Genomic DNA, 23,746 nt, shown 5'->3' on the forward strand with positions numbered 1-23,746 from the left:
AGACCGGGGCACGAACCCGTATCCCCTGCATCGGCAGGCGGACTCTCAACCACTTGCGCCACCAGGGAGGCCCTACTTTTAGTTTTTTAAGGAACCTCCATACTGTTTTCCATAGTGGCTGTATCAATTTACATTCCCACCAACAGTGTAAGAGGGTTCTCTTTTCTGCACATCCTGCACAGCATTTATTGTTTGTAGATTTTTTGATGATGGCCATTCTGACCAGTGTGAGGTGATACCTCATTTAGTTTTGATTTGCATTTCTCTAAAAATTAGTGATGTTGAGCATCTTTCCCTGTGTTCATTGGCCATCTGTATGTCTCCTCTGGAGAAACGTCTATTTAGTTCTTCCGCTCATTTTTTTTCTTATTTATTTATTTGGCTATGCCGGGTCTTAGTTGCGGCACACAGGATCTTCATTGTGGCATGCAGGATCATTAGTTGCAGCATGCAGGATCTTTAGTTGCAGCATGCAGGCTCTTTTAGTTGAAGCATGTGGGATCTAGTTCCCCAACCAGGGATCGAACCCGGGCCCCTGCATTGGGAGTGCGGAGCCTTAACCACTGGACCACCAGGGAAGTCCCTTTCTGCCCATTTTTTTGATTAGGTTGTTTGTTTTTTTAGATATTGAGCTGCATGAGCTGTTTGTATCTTTTGGAGATTAATCCCTTGTCAGTTGCTTCATTTGCAAATGTTTCTCCCATTCTGAGGGTTGTCTTTACGTCTTGTTTGTCATTTCCTTCTCCTCATGTATTTTATACCAAAATTTTTTCTATTGTAGTAATAAAATGTAACATGAAATCTACCCTCTTAAATTGTTAGTGCACAGGGCTTCTGTGGTGGCGCAGTGGTTGAGAGTCCGTCTGCCGATGCAGGGGACATGGGTTCGTGCCCCGGTCCGGGAAGATCCCACATGCCACGGAGAGGCTAGGCCCGTGAGCCACAGCCACTGAGCCTGCGTGTCCGGAGCCTGTCCTCCTCAACGGGAGAGGCCACAACAGTGAGAGGCCCACATACCGCAAAAAAAAAAAAAAAAATTTTAAGTGCACAATACAGTATTGTTAACTACAGGCACAATATTGTACAGGAGATCTCTAGAACTTATTCACCTTGCATAACTGAAACTTAATACCCACTGACTAAGTCTCCCCGACTTCTGCCTCTCCAACAGACCCTGAAAAAAAAAAAAGCAGCTCTACTCTTTGTTTCTATGAGTTTGACTATTCCAGATACTTCATGTAAGTGGAGTTGTGCAGTATTTGTCCTTCTGTTACTATCTTATTTTACTCAGCATAATGTCCTCCAGATTCATCCACATTGTTATTGCAGGATTTCCTTCTAAGGCTTAATCATATTCTATTGCATGTATATAAATATATACATATGTATATATATAAATACACACACACACACACATAAAATCACATTTTATCTATTCATCCATCAATGAACATTTATGTTGTTTCCAGATCCTGGCTATTGTGAATAATGCTGCAATGAACATGCAAGTGCAGATATCTCTTTGAGATCATGCTTTTGTTTCCTTTGGATATATACCCAGAAGTGGGATTGCTGGGTCACATGTTAGTTCTATTTCTAATTTTTCAGAAATTTTTTCAAAGAAATCATTTCCAAGACCAATGTCATGAAGCTTTCCCTTATGCTTTCTTCCAGAGGTTTTACAGTTTCAGGTCTTAAATTTAAATCTTTAATTCATTTTGTGTTGAAGTATAATGCCTCCACCTTTGTTTTTCTTGCTCAAGATTGCTTTAGATAGCCAGTCTTTCTTGGTTCCACATGAATTTTAGGATTGTTCTATTACTGTGAAAAATGTCATTGGAATTTTGATAGGGATTGCATTAAATCTGTAGATTGCTATGAGTAGTACAGACATTCTAACAATATTTAGCTTTCTAAACTATGAACAATCTATGAACACAAGATGTCTTTCCATTTATTTGTATCTTTTAAATTTTTCATTGATGTTTCAGTGTACAAGTCTTTTACCTCCTTTGTTAAGTTTATTCCTAAGTTACTCTTTTTGACAATATTGTAAGGATATTGAAAGGATAGTTGATTTCTTTTTAGGATAGTTCTTTGTCAGTGTATAGAAATGCAACTGATTTTTGTATATTGATTTTATATACTGCAACTCTACTAAGTTTGTTTATTGTAACAGTTTTTCTGTGGAACCTTTAGGGTTGTCTACAAATAGATCATGTCAACTCTAGAGACAATTTTCTTCCTTTCCAATTTGATGCCTTTTATTTCTTTTGCTTGCCTAATTCCTCTGGCTAGGAATTCCAATATTGTGTTGAACAGAAGTGCAGAGAGTAGGCATCCTTGCCTTGCTCCTGCTCTTAAAGGAAAAGCTGTCAACTTTTCATTATTAAATATTATTTGTTAGTTGTGGGATTTTCATATATGGTATTTATTATGATGAGGTAAATTCCATCTATACCTAGCTTGTTGAGAGATTTTCTCATGAAACATTGAATTTTGTCTAATGCTTTTTCTGTATCAATTGAGATGACCATATGATTTTTATCCTTCATTGCATTTATGTAGTATACCACATTTATCAGTCTGCACAAGTCAAACCATCCTTGCACATCAGGGATAAATTCTACTTGATTGTGGTATATGATCCTTTTTAAGTACTGTTCAATTCAGGCTGCTAGTCTTTTGTTGAAGATTTTTTGTTTGTTTGTTTGTTTTTTGCGATACGCGGGCCTCTCACTGTTGTGGCCTCTACCATTGCGGAGCACAGGCTCTGGACACGCAGGCTCAGCAGCCATGGCTCATGGGCCTAGCCACTCCGCAGCATGTGGGATCTTCCCAGACCGGGGCATGAACCCGTGTCCCCTGCATCGGCAGGCGGACTCTCAACCACTGCGCCACCAGGGAAGCCCTTGTTGAAGATTTTTACATCTGTTTTCATCAGAGATATTGCTCTGCAGTTTTCTTTTCTTATATTGTCCTTTTCTAGCTTTGGTATCAGGGTGATGTTGGTCTCATACAATGAGTTTACACATATTTCCACCTCTTCAATTCTTTTGGACGCATTTAAGAAGTATGGGTGTTAATGCTTCTTTAAATGTTAGGTAAAATCACCAATGAAGCCTCTGCTTCTACAGTTTTCTTTGATAGTTTTTGATTACTGATTCAATCTCTTTACTCATAGGTTTTCCACATTTTCTATTTCTTCAGAATTCAGTCTTGGTAGGTTGTCTGTTTCTAGGAATTTGTACATTTCTTCCAGGTTATCCAATTTGTTGGCATAAATTTGTTCATAATAGTCTCTTACAATTCTTTGTATTTCTGTGGTATCAGTTGTAATGTCACTTCTTTCATTTCTGATTTTATTTGAGCCTTTTCTTTTTTTTTCTTAGTTACACTAGCTAAAGGTTTGTCAATTTTGTTGATCTTTTCACAAAAACAGCTCCGAGTGTCACTGATTTTTTCCCAACTCTTAGTTTTGTTGGTTTTTTTCCCCTGTTGTTTTTCTGATCTCTACTTTTACTCCTGCTCTATCTTTATTTCTTCCCTTCTGCTAGCCCTGGGCTGTTTACTCTTCTTTTCCAAGTTCCATGGGGTGTAAAGTTAACTAGTTTTTTGAGATCTTTCCTCTTTTTAATGTAGATCTTTATCACTATAAAATTCCTTCTTAGTACTGCTTTTGCTGCATCCCACTTCATTTGTCTCAAGATTTTTTATTTCCCCTGATTTCTTCTTAAGCCATTGGTTGTTCAAGAATGTGTTGTCTAGGGCCTCCCTGGTGGCGCAGTGGTTGAGAGTCCGCCTGCCGATGCAGGGGTTACGGGTTCGTGCCCCGGTCTGGGAGGATCCCATATATGCCACGGAGCGGCTGGGCCCGTGAGCCATGGCCGCTGGGCCTGCGCATCCGGAGCCTGTGCTCCGCAAACGGGAGAGGCCACAACAGTGAGAGGCCCGCATACCGCAAAAAGAAAAAAAAGAAAAAAAAAAAAAAAAAAAGAATGTGTTGTCTAATTTCCACATCTTTGTGTATTTGACAGTTTTCTTTCTGTTATTGATTTCTAGCTTCATTCCACCGTCACCGGAAAAGATACCAGATATGATTCAATTTACTTATATTTGTTAAGGTAAGACTTGTCTTGTAACCTAACTTGTGATTTACCCTGGAAATGTTCCATGGGCATTTGAGAAGAATGCGTATTCTGCTGCTATTAGGTAGATGTTCTATACACCTCTTTTAGTTCCATTTGGTCAATAGTGTTGTTAAAGTCCACTGTGTTCTTACTGATGTTCTGTCTAGATACTCTATCCATTACTAAAAGTGAGGTACTGAAGTCTCCTACTATTATTGTATTGTTACCTATTTCTCTATTCAGATTTGTCAATGTTTCCTTTATATATTTAGGTGCTCTGATGTTAAGGGCATATCTCGTTATAATTATTACATCTTCCTGATAAATTGACTCCTTTGTCATATAATAATGACCTTTTAGTCTCTTATGACAGTTTTGGCTTAAAATCTATTTTGTCTTATATAAGTTCTATTCATTCAGCCACTCTAGGTCTCTGGATTAAAGAGTTTAATGCTTTTGCATATAATTATTGATACATAAGGACTCACTATTGCCATTTTTTTTATTGTCTTCTGTCTTATAACTCTTTTCTCCCCATCTTTTCTCCCCCTTTTCTTCTCTTGATATCTTCCTTTGTAATTGTTGACGTTTTGTAGTGATATTCTTTGATTCCTTTCTCTTTTTCTTTTGTGTGTCTTCTATAGGTATTTGCTTTGTGATGATCAGGAGGCTAACATAAAACAACTTAAGGGACTTCCCTGGTGGCACAGTGGTTAAAAATCCACCTGCCAAGGCAGGGGACATGAGTTTGAGCCCTGGTCCCGGAAGATCCCACATACCGTGGAGCAGCTAAGCCCATGCGCCACAACTACTGAGCCTGCGCTCTAGAGCCCACAAGCTACAACTACTGAGCCTGTGTGCCACAACTACTGAAGCCCGCATGCCTAGAGTCCGCAACAGGAGAAGCCACCACAATGAGAAGCCCACGCACCACAACAAAGAGCAGCCCCCACTCGCTGCAACTAGAGAAAGCCCATGCACAGCAACGAAGACTCAACGCAGCCAATAATTAATTAATTAATTAATTAAAAAAAAAAAACAACTTAAGTTATAACACTCTATTAAAAGCTAATAACAACTTAAACTTCAATCACATACAGAAACTACATTTACTTCACCTCATAAACACTCTATGTTACTGAGGTCACAATTTTTTTTTAATATTGTATATCCATAAACATATTCTTGCAGTTATAGTTAGTTATTCTCAAGACTTGTCTTTTAACTTATATCCTAGAATTAAAAGTGATTTATATACTACCACTATGGTATTAGACTATTCTTTATTTGTCCATATATTTACCTTAGCAGTGAATTTTATACTATTACATGCTTTGTGTTGCTGTTCGATATCCTTTTGATTCAACTTGAAAAATTTCCTTTAGCATTTTTTGTAAGGCAGTTCTAGTGGTGATGTATTAATTGCCTTAGCTTCTATCTGGGAAAGTCTTTATCTCTCTGTCACTTGTGAAGGACAGTTTTGCCAGGCACAGTGTCCTTGGTTGGCAGGCTTTTTTCTTTCCAAATTTTGAATATATCACCCCACAACCATTTGGCCTGTAAGGTTTCTGCTGAGAAATCTACTTATAGTCTTATGGGGACTCCTTTGTATATGACCAGTCACTTTTCTCTTGCTGCTTTCAAAATTCTCTTTGTCTTTGACTTCTGAGAATCTGATCATACAGCTGGACTTCAGTATCCATGGGGGATTGGTTTCAGGAGCCCCCATGTATACTAAAATCCATGGATGCTCAAGTCCCTTATATAACATGGCATAGTATAGTAGACCCTCCGTATCTCCAGATCTCACGTCTGTGGATTCAACTAACAGTGGATGGAAATTTTGATCTGTAGTAGGTTGAATCCGTGGAGAAAAACACTGCAACTACAAAAGACTAACTACAAAAGATATTTATTGAAAAAAATCTAGGTATAAGTGGACCTGCACAGTTCAAACCCAGTTTTTGAATGGTCAACTGTTCTTTGCGTAGAATTTTTTAGATTCATTCTTTTAGGGATCCTTTGAGCTTCAACAATCTGGATGTCCATTTCCCTACCCAGATTTGGGAAGTTTTAGCCCATTATTTCATTAAATAAGTTTTCTACACCTTTCTTTCTTTTGCTTCTAGGACTCCCATAATGCTTATTAATCACTAATGTTGGTCCATGAGTCCCTTAGGCTCTCTTTACTCTTTTTTCATTCTTTTTTTCTTTCTGCTCCTCTGACTGGCTAATTTCAAATGGCTTGTCTTAGAATTTGTTGACTTTTCCATCTGCCTGATCAGATATGCTACTGAACTCCTTAACTGAATTTTTCAGTTGTTACTGTATTCTTCAGCTCCAAAATTTGTTCAGTGGTTTTTTACAGTAATTTTTTGTTGGTATTTTCATTTTTTTCTCATGTATCATTTTCTTGATTTCCTTTAGTTGTCTGTGTTCTCTTGTAACTCAGTAAGCTTCCTAAAGATGATTACTTTGAAATCATCAAGCAATTCAAAAATGTCCATTTCTTTAGGGTAAGTCACTAGAGATTAACTTTATTCCTTTGATTGTTTAATGTTTCCCTGATTCTTCACATTCCTCATAGATCTCTGTTGGTATCTGTGCATTTGAAGAAACAGCCACCTCTATCCCAGGCATCATGAACTGGCTTTGACAAGGAAAGATCTTCGGCAATAAGCCCAGCTGAGATTCAGGGAGCCTCTCAAACAGCAAGAACCCATCCCTTTTCCTTTATTTTTAGCTGCCCCCACCAAGGTATGCCAGTTTCATTAGTGGCCCTGCTGAGATGAACAGGTAGCACACTGAAAGGCCAGGAATGCTCCACTCCTCCCCCTCCCTTCTGGAGGAGAAGCCTCAGTTTCTGTGCCTTCTCCTAATCCCAAACAGCTGTGCCAGGCAACAGCAAGCTGCCTGCTGTCTTCCTTTGTTCTTAGCTGTCCCAGGTACCTGAACTATACTGAATCCATCAGCACTCTGAGGGAGGTGAGACAAAATCTTAGCCCCTCAGGCAGTGCATCAAAAGGCCAACAACATTTGATGGAGATTCCACGCTCTTTTCCCCACCTCTATCTACCATAAGGAAGAAGTAGTAGGCTAAGGCAACTTCTCTTGGTGCTGAGCTGTGCCTGCTTGGAGGAGGGACTGATGCAGGTAAAATGAAATTGCTCTTCTTACCTGTTTCAATGTGGCGTTCTTGGTTTTGTGCTCATCTTGGGTACTGCAACTTAACTGGAATCTAGACTTCTCATAAAGGTATTCTGATCTGTGTGTCACTGAGTCAGTGTTTCTGTGGAGGAACGAAGGTTGGGACTTTCTATTCACCATCTTGCTGATGTCACTTCTCCCTTATACCACTTTTTGAATTTTTAATTTGAGACAATCTTTTTACTTCTTACCCATCTCCTCCCAATATAGATTTCACTTGAGTCCAATGGTCACAGGAAGAGATTTAAGCATACTTTATTTTCTGTGTGTGTGATAGAGCTTATATCCCTTACTATCTGAACTTTTGCTACTTGCTATCTAAAATACAGTAACCAAAAGACTTCAATAACTTAGTATTCTCACTCTCCAAGCTTTCATTATCTATACTCAGGAAGTGAAGATTTGGATAGCAAGAAATAATTATACGTATTTTACTGATTCCCAGCCTCTCATCAAACAGGAGAGGTGCTGTCCTCATCATGCAGTGATGAGGGTCATTCTCCCAGAGTAAGATATATGCAGCCTTGCCAGACTGCTGTATACAGCCCCAGAGTGAAGAGGACAATGCAGTACCTGCACATTTACCAGGCATCCCCTCTCTGTGAATTTCCCCCAAAGAAGACTATTCAAGCACCTCTAGGGGGGTATTCTGACTTATCCTTATATATGCCACTTTTTGGTTCTATCAATACTAATTGTTCATATTACTTCTATACATAATAATTATTGTTCACAGCTGAGCAATATAGTGTACTATGATTACATTTCCTTTCATATATAACTGTTTGTTTCTTCTGGAATTAAGAAATGTGTCACTCTGCTATCAGTGACCTCATCATTTGGTTGACTGAATTAATGTCACTGTAAAGACATATATGCCATCTCATTGTAGAATTTTTCACGTACTGCCAACTGTTAAAGGCAAGCAAAAAAATACCTTACTTGCTTTGTAGTGCCCCTTTAAATACTGTTTGTACATTTTTACTTTTAGGTTCTATTAGGCCTTTAATAGCCTTATTCTCCTTCTTTCCTTCCATTATTAAACACATGCCCACTAAGAGAAAAAGCAACTCATGCTGAACTTACAGGACCTTGAATTGTGTGTGGATCACAAAGTAAAATCAGTACAGACCATGTCCCTAATCTGTAATATAAAAGGTAGATGGAATAACTGAGAAATGAAAACGAATACGACATTGAGGAATTTTTTTTTAAAGGAACTCTCCAGAACAGAAAATCTCAAGGGACTGAGGCTCACATTCCTCTCACAATCAATATGGCATCACATTTGAAATCCTACCAGGAGGTGATGATTTAGTGGTTAACTAATGAAGTGGAGAGAAGTATTAAAACTCTTCTTCCTTTTTTTTTTTTTTTTTTTTTTTTTTTTTGCTGTACGCGGGCCTCTCACTGCTGTGGCCTCTCCCGTTGCGGAGCACAGGCTCCGGACACACAGGCTCCGCGGCCATGGCTCGCGGGCCCAGCCGCTCCGCGGCATGTGGGATCTTCCGGGATCGGGGCACGAACCCGTGTCCCCTGCATCGGCAGGCGGACTCCCAACCACTGCGCCACCACGGAAGCCCTCTTCTTCCTTTTTAAAAAATAAAAGTTGTGCCACTTTTTTATTTGCTCAGTTTTTTTGTTTTGTTTTGTTTTGTTTTTTCCGGTACGTGGGCCTCTCACTGTTGTGGCCTCTCCCGTTGCGGAGCACAGGCTCCGGACATGCAGGCTCAGCGGCCATGGCTCACGGACCCAGCCGCTCCACGGCATGTGGGATCTTCCCAGACCGGGGCACGAACCCGTGTCCCCTGCATTGGCAGGCGGACTCTTAACCACTGCGCCACCAGGGAAGCCCTGCTCAGTTTTTTAACTTATATTTTTAACTCTTTCCAGAATTCTCAAAGAGAAATGTAAAATACCTTTCTATATTATTGACCTATACTTTTTTTTTTTTTACCTATATGGTCAAAAGCATTTCAATCTGGAAACTCATGTCCCTTGAGTCAGGAAATTTTCTTCAACGACTTCTTTACTAATGTCCATTTCTCTGTTCTCTACTTCTGAAATTCCTAATAATCACTGTTAGAGTACCTAGATTGCTTCTCTAATGTTCTTTTCTTTCTCCTATTTACTAAATCTTTGTTCTAATTTTTGGAAAACTTACTCAATTTTTTGTTTCTCCACCCCACCCAACCCCCTGCCCCCAGTTACTTCTTTATTTTGACAATCATATTTAACTTCCATGTGCTCTTTCTCATTCTTTGCCTCCTGGTCATGTTTCATACAGGCAAAATCTTACTGCCTTATGATATTTATTATATTTATTATGATATTTATTAAATGATATTTATTATAGTTTCTTAGTTTTCTTCAGCATTACCTCTGTCTCCTATGAGTTCCATTTTTGTTACTTTTGGTTTCTTGTCTTCCATGTTGGGGGTTTTCCTCAAATGTATTTAGGTCCTTTGTTGTCCATTTGTATATAAAAATGTGGCACTAAAAAGATTGTTGGTAGTTTTCTTGACCTGGGGGAGGTGCAGCTTGCCAACACATATTCTCTATAGGTACCTGAATAGGGGACTTGCATTTTGTTAGGAGACTCTTAAATATTCTTATATCTCTGTTCTTTCTCTAAATCTACTCATTTTCTCCAGACATGAATTTTTAAGGCTTCTGCCTGGATAGGACAATGAATAATAGCTTCCAGCAATCTCAAAGCTGAACAATTCAGTGAGTACTCATTGTTCAGAAGAATGGGCTTTCATTTATTTGCTCAGTTTTCAACATAAACCTAAGGCCTGTACCTTAATATGCTGATCTCCTTAAGTGCAGTGACTACTTGTTTCTATTTTGGAATAAAGCTCTTGCCTCCTACCTTGACAAGAGGAGGACTAGAGAGTGTATATATATTCTTTATACAGACTTTAATTCAATTTTCGTATTTTCCAGCATCACCATCCCTCACTCCAACCATCAGAGGTCAGAGTTGTCACCCATTCCTAAGACTTTCTAGATACTGTAGATTTCAGTTTTCTCCATTTTGCTTAGACAGTTAGCACTTATACATTTATTTTTTATCATTTAAAATTTTACTAACATATCTTGCCCATTATCTTTTCCCCTGTTCTCTTTATCCATAGGCGCTTATATATTTTTGAAAATCCTTTACAGTCATTTTAGTGAGATTTTGGGAGGAAGCAGAGATAAATATTTATGCTCAAGGCATCATATTTACTCAAGCTCCTGCTGTCACAGTTTCAAATTTCCTTTTTACATATGCTAATGATGTGATGTTCTCTCTTTGATAATATGTGATTCAATGTTCAAATTAATAATTTTTTTAAAAAGTAACTTTAAAAATGTTCTGGGAATCTATACTTTCAGTCCAGTAGAGGTTAAAGATCTAAGTAAAAATATGGACCATCACAAATACTAATGTCAAATCCAAAGCTTGGTCTTGTGCTTATTAAATTAAACCTAACAAATGTTTTATGTGAAAAACTGAAAGATCCTTTCAATAAATCAACATTACTTTTTAAAATATATTTACTGAATCATGCAGTTAATTCACTGGATGCAATGAACAAAACAAATTTGAGGACTTTCTTAGACTACTTCCTAACATTACCTCTTTAATGTACAAATACACTTACTTATTCTTACGTTCAAGACATTAGCTTCTGCCACCTTGTATTTTAATATCATTCACTCATTTGCTCATTCATTCATTTATTCAGTGTGTTTGTGCACTAATTCAAGGACTGTGCTAAGCACTATGAAAAACATGTATAATATGGTCCTATCCTCACAATCTGCAATAGGAAAGTCAAAAGACTGACACATATAAATAATTACACTGAAATATAAATGCTGTGAAAGCAGTATTCAAGAAGCTACAGGGGCTTCCCTGGCTGCCCAGTGGTTAAGACTTGGCCTTCTAATGCAAGGGGTGTGGGTTCGATCCCTGGCTGGGGAGCTAAGAACCCACACACCTCGTGGCCAAAAAACCAAAACATAAAACAGAAGCAATATAGTAAAAAAATTCAATAAAGACTTTTAAAATGGTCGATATCAAAATTAAAAATCTTTTAAAAAAACAAAAAAAGCTATAGACCCACATGAGTAGAAAAGGTGTCTGTATATGATCTTCTTAATGATATTTCATCAATCACAAGAACAGAATTAACATAAACTTAAACACAATTTATTATGCTCCTATCTCTGGAATAATTTCTGAAAATGGGGAGAAAGTGAGTATAATTATCATGATAGTCAAACAAATACATTAGTACTAATTCTTGAGATATAACCCAAACCAGCAATGTATGTAAGAATCTAGTTAACACTCTCTGACCTAATTTCAAATCAATAATAAGTGTGAAAAGTCATTCAATCCACTGAAACCAAAATGAAAAACACAACTGTACCCCACGCAATTAGAAATGTTTCAGGTAGACTCACTTAAAATCATTGCTCTATGTCCTGTGATCTATAGGCTGTCCTTCCCACCAAACAACCTCCCTTGATCCATCCTCAGGTGCAGTAAAAAGTCACTCAAATTCAGCAACTCAAGGAAACATCCAACTGCAATAGGAATTAGTTAAATCAAAAAAAGACCTAAAGCTCATAAGTTTATGAAACCGACCCATAAATTCTTTCTCTACCAATAAAGTATGGAAAGGGAGAAAGCCTCTTTCTAGCTTTCTTAGCTACAATATTTGCAAAACTTTAAATTTCTTTTTAAATATCATGTATACTTTATTTTTTTAACATCTCTATTGGAGTATAATTGTTTTACAATATTGTGTTACTTTCTCCTATATAACAAAGTTAATCAGCTCTATGTATACATATATCCCCATATCCCCTCCCTCTTGCATCTGCTTCCCACACTCCCTATCTCACCCCTCTAGGAGTTCACAAAGCATAGAACTAATCTCTCTGAGCAATGCAGCTGCTTCCCACTAGCTATATATTTTTACATATGGTAGTGTATATATGTCAATGCTACTCTTTCACTTCGTCCCGGCTTACCATTGCCCCTCCCCGTATCCTTAAGTCCATTCTCCATGTCTACATCTTTATTCCTGTCCTGCCCCTAGGTTCTTCAGACAAATTTTTTTAGATTCCATATGTTAGCATACAGTATTTGTTTTTCTCTTTCTGACTTATTTCACTCTGTATGACAGACTCTAAGTCCATCCAACTACTACAAATAATTCAATTTCATTTCTTTTTATGGCTGAGTAATATTCCATTGTATATATGTGCCACAACTTCTTTATCCATTCATGTATCAATGGACACTTAGGTTGCTTCCATGTCCGGGCTATTATAAATAGAGCTGCAGTGAACACTGTGGTACAGGACTCTTTTTGAATTATGGTTTTCTCAGGGTATATGCCCAGTAGTGGGATTACTGGGTTGTATGGTAGTTCTTTTTTAGTTTCTTAAGGAAACTCAATACAGTTCTCCCTAGTGGCTGCATAAATTTACATTCTCACCAACAGTGCAAGAGGGTTGCCTTTTCTCCACAACCTCTCCAGCATTTACTGTTGTAGATTTTTTGATGATGGTCATTCTGACCAGTGTGAGGTGATACCTCATTGTAGTTTTGATTTGCATTTCTCTAATGATTAGTGATGTTGAGCAACCTTTCATGTGTTTGTTGGCAATCTGTATATTTTCTTTGTAGAAATGTCTATTTAGGTCTTCTGCCCGTTTTCGGATTGGGTTGTTTGTTTTTTTGATATTGAGCTGTTGTATATTTTGGAGATTAATCCTTTGTAGGTTGCTTCGTTTGCAAATATTTCCTTCCATTCTGAGGGTTGACTTTTTGTATTGTTGATGGCTTCCTTTGTTGTGCAAAAGCTTCTAAGTTTCAATAGGTCCCATTTGTTTTTGTTTTTATTTCCATTTCTCTAGGAGGTGGGTCAAAAAGGATCTTGCTGTGATTTATGTCATTGAGTGTTCTGCCTATGTTTTCCTCTAAGAGTTTTATACTGTCTGGCCTAACATTTACGTCTTTAAATCGATTTTGAGTTTATATTTCTGTATGGTGTTAGGGAGTATTCTAATTTCATTCTTTTACATGTAGCTGTCCAGTTTTCACAGCACCACTTATTGAAGAGGCTGTCTTTTCTCCGCTGTATATTCTTGCCTCCATTATCAAAGATAAGGTGATCATATGTGCATGGGTTTATCTCTGGGCTTTCTACCCTGTTCCATTGATTTATATTTCTGTTTTTGTGCCGGTACCATACTGTCTTGTTTACTGTAGCTTTGTAGTATAGTCTGAAGTCCAAGAGCCTGATTCCTCCAGCTACATTTTTCATTCTCAATGTTGATTTGGCTATTTGGGGTCTTTTGTGTTTCCATACATATTGTAAAACTTGTTGTTCTAGTTCTGTGAAAAATGCCATTGGTAGTTTGATACGGATTGCATTGAATCTGTAGATTGCTCTGGGTAGTATAGTCATTTTCACAAAGTTGATTCTTCCAGTCCAAGAACATGGTATAACTCTCCACCTGTTTCTATCATCTTTAATTTCTTTCATCAGTGTCTTATAGCTTTCTGCATTCAGGTCATTTGACTCCTTAGGTAGGTTTATTCCTAGGTATTTTATGCTTTTTGTTACATTGGTAAATAGGAGTGTTTCCTTAATTTCTCTTTCAGATTTTTCATCATTAGTGTATAGGAATACAAGACATTTCTGTGCATTATTTTTGTATCCTGCTACTTTACCAAATTCACTGATTAGCTCTAATAGTTTTCTGGTAGCATCTTTAGGATTCTTTATGTATAGTATCATGTCACCTGCAAACAGTGACAGTTTTACTTCTTTTCCGATTTGGATTCCCTTTATTTCTTTTTCTTCTCCAACTGCTGTGGCTAAAACTTCCAAAACTATGTTGAATAAGAGTGGTGAGAGTGGACAACCTTGTCTTGCTCCTGATCTTAGAGGAAATGGTTACAGTTTTTCACCATTGAGAACGATGTTGGCTGTGGGTCTGTCATATATGGCCTTTATTATGTTGAGGTAGGTTCCCTCTATGCCTACTTTCTGGAGGGTTTTTACCATAAATGGGTGTTGAATTTTGTCGAAAACTTTTCCTGTATCTATTGAGATGATCATATGGTTTTTATCCTTCAATTTGTTAATATGGTGTATCACACTAATTGATTTGCATATTGAAGAATCCTTGCATTCCTGCAATAAACCCCACGTGATCATGGTGCATGATCCTTTTAATGTGCTGTTGGATTCTGTTTGCTAGTATTTTGTTGAGGATTTTTGCATCTATGCTCATCAGAGATATTGGCCTGTAGTTTTCTTTTTTTGTGGCATCATTGTCTGGTTTTGGTATCAGGATGATGGTGACCTCATAGATTGAATTTGGGAGTGTTCCTCCTTTTGCTATATTTTGGAAGTTTGAGAAGGATAGTTGTTAGCTCTTCTCTAAATGTTTCATAGAATTCGCCTGTGAAGTCATCTGGTCCTGGGCTTTTGTTTGTTGGAAGATTTTTAATCACAGTTTCAATTTCAGTGCTTGTGATTGGTCTGTTTATATTTTCTATTTCTTCCTGGTTCAGACTCGGAAGGTTGTGGTTTTCTAAGAATTTGTCCATTTCTTTCAGGTTGTCCATTTTTTTGGTATATAGTTGCTTGTAGTAATCTCTAATGATCCTTCATATTTCTACAGTGTCAGTTGTTACTTCTCCTTTTTCATCTCTAATTCTGTTGCTTTGAGTCGTCTCCCTTTTTATCTTGATGAGTCTGGATAATGGCTTATCAATTTTGTTTATCTTCTCAAAGAACCAGCTTTTAGTTTTATTGATCATTGCTGAGGTTTCCTTCATTTCCTTTTCATTTATTTCTGATGTGATCTTTATGATTCTTTCCTTCTGCGAACTCTGAGGGTTTTTTGTTCTTCTTTCTCTAATTGCTTTAGGTGTAAGGTTAGGTTGTTTATTTGAGATTTTTCTTCTTTTTTTAGGTAGCATTGTATTGCTATAAACTTCCCTCTTAGAACTGCTTTTGCTGCATCCCACAGGTTTTGGGTCACGGTGTTTTCATTGCCATTTGTTTCTAGGTATTTCTTGATTTCCTCTTTGACTTCTTCAGTGATCTCTTGGTTATTTATTAGTGTACTGTTTAGCCTCCATGTGTCTATTTTTAAGTTTTTTTCCTGTAATTGATATCTAGTCTCATAGTGTTGTGGTTGGAAAAAGATACTTGATATGATTTCAGTTTTCTTAAATTTACCAAAGCTTGATTTGTGACCCAAGGTATGAAGGTATGATCTATCCTGGAGAACGTTCCATGAGCACTTGAGAAGAAAGTGTATTCTGTTGGTTTTAGATGGAATGTCCTATAAATATCAATTAAGTTCATCTTGTTTAATGTGTCATTTAAAGCTTGTGTTTCCTTATTTATTTTCATTTTGGATGATCTGTCCATTGAAGAAAGTGGGGTGTTAAAGTCCCCTACTATGATTGTGTTACTGTCGATTTCCCCTTTTATGGCTGTTAGCATTTGCCCTATGTATTGAGGTGCTCCTATGTTGGGTGCATAAATATCTACAATTGTTATATCTTCTGTATGGATTGATCTCTTGATCATTCTGTAGTGTCCTTCTTTGTCTCTTGTAATAGACTTAATTTTAAACTCTATTTTCTCTGATATGAGAATTGCTACTCCAGCTTTCTTTTGATTTCCATTTGTATAGAATATCTTTTTCCATCCCCTTGGTTTCAGTTTGTATGTGTCCCTAGGTCAGAAGTGGGTCTCTTTTAGACAGCACATATATGGGTCTTGTTTTTGTATGCAATCAGCCAGTCTATGTCTTTTGGTTGGAGCATTTAATCTATTTATATTGAAGGTGATTATTGATATGTATGTTGCTATGACCATTTTCTTAATTGCTTTGGGTTATTGTAGATCTTTTCCCTCTCTTGTGTTTCCTTCCTAGAGAAGTTCCTTTAGCATTTGTCATAAAGCTGGTTTGGTGGTGCTGAATTCTCTTAACTTTTGCACATCTGTAAAGGTTTTAATTTCTCCATGGAATCTGAATGAGATCCTTGCTGGGTAGAGTAATCTTCTTTGTAGGTTTTTCCCTTTCATCACTTTAACTATGTCCTGCCACTCCCTTCTGGCTTGCAGAGTTTCTGCTGAAAGATCAGCTGTTAACCTTATGGAGATTCCCTTGTATGTTATTTGTAGCTTTTCCCTTGCTGCTTTTAATATTTTTTCTTTGTGTTTAATTTTTGATATTTTGATTAGTATGTGTTTGGTGCGTTTCTCCTTGGATTTATCCTGTATGGGACTCTCTGCACTTCCTGGACTTGATTGACTACTTCCTTTCCCATATTAGGGAAGTTTTCAATTATAATGTCTTCAAATATTTTCTCAGTCCCTTTCCTTTTCTCTTTTTCTTCTGGGACCCCTATGATTTGAATGTTGGTGTGTTTAATGTTGTCCCAGAGGTCTCTGAGACTGTCCTCAATTCTTTTCATTCTTTCTTCTTTATTTTGCTCTGTGGTAGTTATTTCCACTATTTTATCTTCCAGGTCACTTCTCCATTCTTCTGCCTCAGTTATTCTGTTATTGATTCCTTCTAGACAATTTTTAATTTCACTTATTGTGTTGTTCATTATAGTTTGCTTGCTCTTTAGTTCGTCTAGGTTCTTGTTAAACGTTTCTTGTATTTTCTCCATTCTATTTCCAAGATTTTGGATCGTCTTTACTATCATTACTGTGAATTCTTTTTCAGGTAGACTGCCTATTTCCTCTTCATTTGTTTCGTCTGGTGGGTTTTTACCTTGCTCCTTCATCTGCTACATATTTCTCTGTCTGCTCATTTAGTTTAACTTACTGTGTTTGGGGTCTCCTTTTTGCAGGCTCCAGGTTCGTAGTTCCCGTTGTTTTTGGTGTCTGCCCCCAGTGGGTAAGGTTGTTTCAGTGGCTTGTGTAGGCTTCCTGGTGGAGGGTACTGGTGCCTGTGTTCTGGTGGGTGGGGCTGGATCTTGTCTCTCTGGTGGGCAGGACCACATTCGGTGGTGTATTTTGGGGTGTCTGTGAACTTAGTATGATTTTAGGCAGCCTCTCTGCTAACAGGTGAGGTTTTGTTCCTGTCTTGCTAGCTGTTTGGCATGGGGTGTCCAGCACTGGAGTTTGCTGGCTGCTGGGTGGAGCTGGATCTTAGTGTTGAGACGGAGATCTCTGGGAGAGCTCTCTCCGATTGATATTAGCTGAGGCCAGAAGGTCTCTAGTGGTCCAATGTCCTGATCTTGGCTCTCCCACCTCAGAGGCTCAGGCCTGACACCAAGCCGGAGCACCAAGCCCCTGTTAACCACATGGCTCAGAAGAAAAGGGAGGGAAAAAATAAAGAAAATAAATAAAATAATAAAATACTAAATAAATTAAAAATTATTAAAATTTAAATAAAAAATAATAATAATTAAAAAAAGAAGAGAGCAACCAAACCAATAAACAAATCCACCAATGATAACAAGTGCTAAAAACTAAACTGAGATAAACATAAAAATCAGAATCAAATCAGTTACAGACAGCAAACCTCAAGTCTACAGTTGCTTCCAAAGTCCACCTCCTCAATTTTGGGATGATTCATTGTCTCTTCAGGTATTCCACAGATACAGGGTACATCAAGTTGACTTGGGGGAGTTAATCTGCTCCTCCTGAGGCTGCATGGAGAAATTTCCCTTCCTCTTGTTTGTTCGCTCAGCTCCTGGGGTTCAGCTTTGGTTTTGGCCCCAATTCTGAGGGTAGGTTGCCCTCAGGCATCTGTTTCCCGCCCAGACAGGAAGGGGTTAAAGCAACGGCTGATTAGGGGGCTCTTGCTCGTTCAGGCCGGGGGGAAGGAGGATAATGGTAGTTATAATTCGAATGCTAGGTGAGCCTGTGGCACCAGAGGCCAGCATGACACTGCACAAAGCTGAGGCACACCGTGTGTTCTCCTGAGGAAGTTGTCCCTGGATCATGGGACTCTGGCAGTGCAGGCTGCACAGGCACCTGGGGTGGTGGGTGTGGATAGTGCCCTGTGCTTGCACACAGGATTCTTGGTGGCTACAGCAGCAGCGTTAGCGTTTCATGCCCGTCTCTGGGGTCCGAGCTGATAGCCGAGGCTTGAGCTCACCTCTGGAGCTCGCTTATGTGGTTCTCTGCTTTCTGTGGGCAGACGGAGAAGGGATTCCCTCTCCTTGCACACCCCAAAACAATGGTCTCCTGCTTCTTATGAAGGTCCAGATTTCTTCCCAGACTCCCTCCCAGATAGCTGTGCTGCACTAGCCCCCTTCAGGTTGTGTTCACGCAGCCAACCCGTCCTCTCCCTGAGATCTGACCTCCTAAGCCCGAGCCTCAGCTCCCAACCCCCACCCTACCCAGCAGGTGAGCAGACAAGCCTCTCAGGCTGGTGAGTGCTGGTCGACACTGATCCCCTGTGTGGCAATCTCTCCACTTTGTCCTCTGCATCCCTGCTGCTGCGCTTTACTCTGTGTCTCTGAAGCTTCCCTCCCACCCACCCCCGTCTCTGCCAGTGAAGGGGCTTCCTAGTGTGTGGAAACTTTTCCTCCCAGAGTTCCCAGAGGTGCAGGTCCCGTCCCTATTCTTTTGTCTCTGTTTTTTCTTTTTTCTTTTGCCCTAGGTACATGGGTATTTTCTTGCCTTTTGGGAAGTCTGAGGTCTTCTGCCAGCATTCAGTGCATGTTCTGTAGGAGGTGTTCCATATGTAGATGTATTTTTGATGTATCTGTGGGGAGGAAGTTGATCTCCACGTCTTACTCCTCTGCCATCTTGAAGGTTCCCCACAAAACTTTAAATTTAACAGCACTTTTATGATGCATTTTCCTCAACTGTATGTTTAATTATGGCCTCAAGAATTGTTGGTGATTCCTTGAAGACTACTATTCTGGTTCTCTTCATAATTTATTCTGTTCTACTCACAGAGCTTAGCGTATCTCTAGTGAAGGTGGTACATATCACAGTGCAGCAATGTAAGGCAGTACTACTCAAAATGCAGGGCTGTGAATTGGTTATTACTGGTCTGCTATGAAATAAGGCAGTATAAATAACAAGACTTTCTCATAGAAGAAGGCATAAGTTTGATTTACATTCTGATACATGTTCCTTAGTGTTTTCTACTGACACAAGTCTACAGACCATACTTAGTTAGATGATTGCCCTAAGACATTTAAATATATATCAAATAACAGAAAAGAAAGAACAGAAAGTATGCAAGACAAACAGATTAGAACCAGTAGCAAATGGAGAGAGAGAGAGAGAGAGAGAGAGAGAGAGAGAGAGAGATTAAGAGGACTGTAAGAAGATTAAGAAAACTATAGCCCAACTCTGAATGGATTAGTAGCAACAAAACAGAGAAAGCCACTTCCTGGATTCTTTGTCATTCTAGGTGGATCACAAGCACAGTACCTTAAGGGAGAGCTACACAAAATGCAGGACTGTATAGTATTGGATAAGTCCAGAAAATTATTTACATAATGTTAGCAAGCAAAATAACAGCAGTTTCTATTATTCTACTTCAAACTCAAAATAGCATTCTTTATAGACAATGTATTATTAATTTTAAAAGTCAGGATGAAGTTTCTGTCTGAAGCACAAATTTGGCTGAGTCACAAAAATCACTTTAATACATTTTTAGTTATCCAAAGAAAAGTTGAACAATTCAAGTTCCTAATGTATTGATATTCTTTGAAACTCCATATTACTGATTCTTCAATGTTTATCATTCCTACTTATTCAAGTTGTAATGTTTCCTTACACATTCAAAATTAAAATACAGTGGTTGTACTCTTATGCCACTAATGATACTGTTAAGTGAGAGTTTATACATAATAGCAAGGAAATCAGATTTGCAGGGCTAATAAATAAGAAGTGATATATCCAAAATATGCTTTTGGCAGCAGCAATTCATAATAAACTCATAAAATGACAGGTAAACTCAAGTATCTATAAATCATAGAAAGTAATATTTTCTACAAATAAATTCATAAGGAAAATATAATATACACAAAAGTTTTCTATTTGTATTATATCATTCTATTAAGAAAACCAAAGTTTTATTTTCAGCAACATAAACTTCTACCTAAAGAGAATTAATGATAATTCTTATTACATCTTTTTCCAGATCAAGGAAAGAAATAATTACATAAATATGAATACATTTATCATATTACTTAGCAAACTCTATAACAAATTGTTTCTTTCTACAAATATATTTCTAACTAGACAGTACTCCTTAACAGCCAAACACGGAGCTTTCTCTAACTTTTAGAATAGTCTCTGACACTCACACAACATTCAATTGATATTTGTTGAATGAGTAAATGTAGTAGAGATAGCTGTTTTAATGATGGCCATGGATTTCTAAATCTCACAGTCCTATTTCCTTGCAACATTTGGTGTCCCCTTGGCATCCATGCCAAAAGGTAATGTTTCCTCTAGGTATCCATTTAAAAGGTCCTAGAATTTTATAAATTTTTTGGTGCCCTATCTCTTGCTTTGTCTCAAAGTGAAGATGTAAAACAGAACTGATGTTTGAGAAAGAAATCAATAAGATGTTCAGAGCTGAGATATTAAGAGCCTAGATGGAGGGTTTGGAAGTTAAGGACACAGAGGAATTATTGTATTTGAGTGACACTGCAAAAGAGAAAGTGACTGAACTTGGGAATTGATTTTCTGTTCAAAAGAGACCAAAAGATATCAAAGATTACCCTTAAGATGTGAAATTTAAAGAAAAGGAAGAAAATGGCATGTTTGTGGTAGTGAAAAAGTTAGGTAGTAAAAAAACTCAAAGGAGAAGCCAATAAGTTCTAGAGATAATATACTGAATTTGAAGAGCACCATAGGACATGAATTAGAAATGCCCAGGCAAGGGACATAGAGAGATATATAAAATAAGTCCACAGAAAAAGATATAAAATGGCTCTTAGTCTTCACTCACATATAATAACAAAACTGCAAGTAAAACCTATTTCAGAATATCATTTTTTACCCTTCAGATAAACAAGGATACAAAAATTTGAAAACAGTGCTATGGCCAGGATGTGGAGAAAACAGATACCTTCTTACATTGCTAGTGGAAGTACAAACTGGCACAACAATTTGGCAGTATTTAACATGTATAATTGTATAGGTCTTTTGATCCAGTGTATAAGTTGTCTATTGCTAGATAACAAATTACCCCAGAATTTAGCAGCTCAAAAGAACAAACACTGGGGGATTGACTTCTCACATGACAGTGTGAGGAGCTCACTAATCTACCACCTAGTGAAATTGGTGACTGCTATTTAAAAAAAAAAAATTTAAAGCCTCTTATGGTATCTGAACCAAGATCATTCCCTCTCTCTAACCCTCCCAGCTCATCAAGGTGAAGAGTCGACTCCAGATTGCTGTAGCCAAGACAACAAGACTCCATCTCCCCCAGGTTCCCAGTCAGAGACCTTTTTTCCTAGGAAGAGCAAGATATCACCATTTCTCATCCTCCCCTCCCCAACTCTCCCCATCCCAGAGGTAACTATGGCTGAGGCCAAGTCCTAGGCAAGTGCAGTTGAGCCGTGAGGACCCATTCTTCTGCCCAGCCTCTGTTTGTGTAGTAAAAGTTCTACCTCAGGTGCAGAGCATTGAGAATGCTGGAGACCCAAACTCCCTTGCCCCAGCTTATGACACAGTGGTTCCACACCAGGAGAAGCAACCCAAGAGAACAGAAGACTACTGCAATCAGCACGTAGAATGGAGGTATCACTCAGAGAAGCATGATATGGTCCCACCTCCAGCTCCAGAGGCTTGGCTCAGATTTTGCCTGGTTGGGAGTACAGGGTAGAGAGGCAGGATATAAAGCACACAGATCCTAATCTCTTCCCAAAGGGAAATGACTTCATTTGCATCACAGTGTAGGGAACTTCAAGCCTAAAGGCACTCTGAAGAAGAGTCAGGTTATGGTGAAAGTCAATTGGAAGGAGAGTTAAGACACAGGCTAAATTGTAGGCCTGCTGATTTGCAGGAGAGAAATGAGGAATAAGACAGATGAAAGAAGTCCTTCAAGGGTGGAAAATAATATCAAACACTGACTCAGAAATATCAAAGGAGCCACAATTTGATTAAATTGGTTTGTTTTTTTTTTTTTTTTTTTTTTTTTTGCGGTATGCGGGCCTCTCACTGTTGTGGCCTCCCCCGTTGCGGAGCACAGGCTCCGGACGCGCAGGCTCCGGACGCGCAGGCTCAGTGGCCATGGCTCACGGGCCCAGCCGCTCCGCGGCATATGGGATCCTCCCAGACCGGGGCACGAACCCGTATCCTCTGCATCGGCAGGCGGACTCTCAACCACTTGCGCCACCAGGGAGGCCCTGATTAAATTGGTTTTTAGAGCATTTTATGCTCTAGGGCATTGTTAAAAACAATTGAGCAATCAGCCATCAATTTGTGAAGTTTAACAACTGGTTGTGGTCAGGAAAAGAGAGGAGGGGCTTCCCTGGTGGCGCAGTGGTTGAGAGTCCACCTGCCAATGCAAGGGACATGGGTTCGTGCCCCAGACCGGGAGGATCCCGCGTGCCGCGGAGCGTCTGGGCCCGTGAGCCATGGCCGCTGAGCCTGCGCGTCCAGAGCCTGTGCTCCACAACAGGAGAGGCCACTACAGTGAGAGGCCCACGTACCGCAAAAAAAAAAAAAAAAAAAAGAAAGAAAAGAAAAGAGAGGAGGAGAGCCAAAATCACTGTCATCCTAGGGTGACAAAGCTGGGTACCCAAAACCTGCACCTTCTTAGGAGCAACATCCATGACTTAACATTGTGGGAGGGGAAAGAGACTTTACTAAAATAATCCAGTTGGTCGCCAACCATATAAACAAGTTTGGAGGAGAAGGGTGCAGAACAGTAACCAGATTTGCTACAATACAATGTCTCAAACAACCACTTTCCATCAAAAAAATTATAAGTCATGCAAAGAAACAGAAAAATATGACCCAGACACCAGGAAAAGAAAGCAGGCAACAGGAACTATCTGGGAGAGTGACCACACTTGGGAAAAAGAAAAAAGACTTCAAAATAGCCATTATAAATATATTCACAAAACTAAAGGAAACCATGGTTTAAAAAGTAAAGAAAGTTATCATAAGAATATTACATCAAATAGAGAAAATCAAAAAGAGAAAGAAATTGTAAAAGAACCAAGTGAACCAAGACAGTACAGTCAGCCCTCCATATCCATGGGTTCCACATACATGGAATCAATCAACTGCAACTCAAAAATATTTGAAAAAAATTTTTTTCAGAAAGTTCCAAAAAAAAACACTCAAATTTGCCATGTGCTGGCAACTATTTACATAGCATTTACATTGTATTAGTTATTATAAGTAATCTAGAGATGCTGATGATTT

General features: G+C 38.6%; 1 protein-coding gene across 5 annotated transcripts in view; it reads right to left on the reverse strand.

The window, feature by feature from the left end:
* Positions 1-23,746, reverse strand: part of CNTLN (centlein) — a 361,905-nt gene that overhangs the window by 318,493 nt on the left and 19,666 nt on the right. The gene's annotated exons all lie outside the window — the stretch shown is intronic.

Source organism: Mesoplodon densirostris, chromosome 6 (assembly GCF_025265405.1).
Source record: "Mesoplodon densirostris isolate mMesDen1 chromosome 6, mMesDen1 primary haplotype, whole genome shotgun sequence".
Taxonomy (NCBI): domain Eukaryota; kingdom Metazoa; phylum Chordata; class Mammalia; order Artiodactyla; family Ziphiidae; genus Mesoplodon; species Mesoplodon densirostris.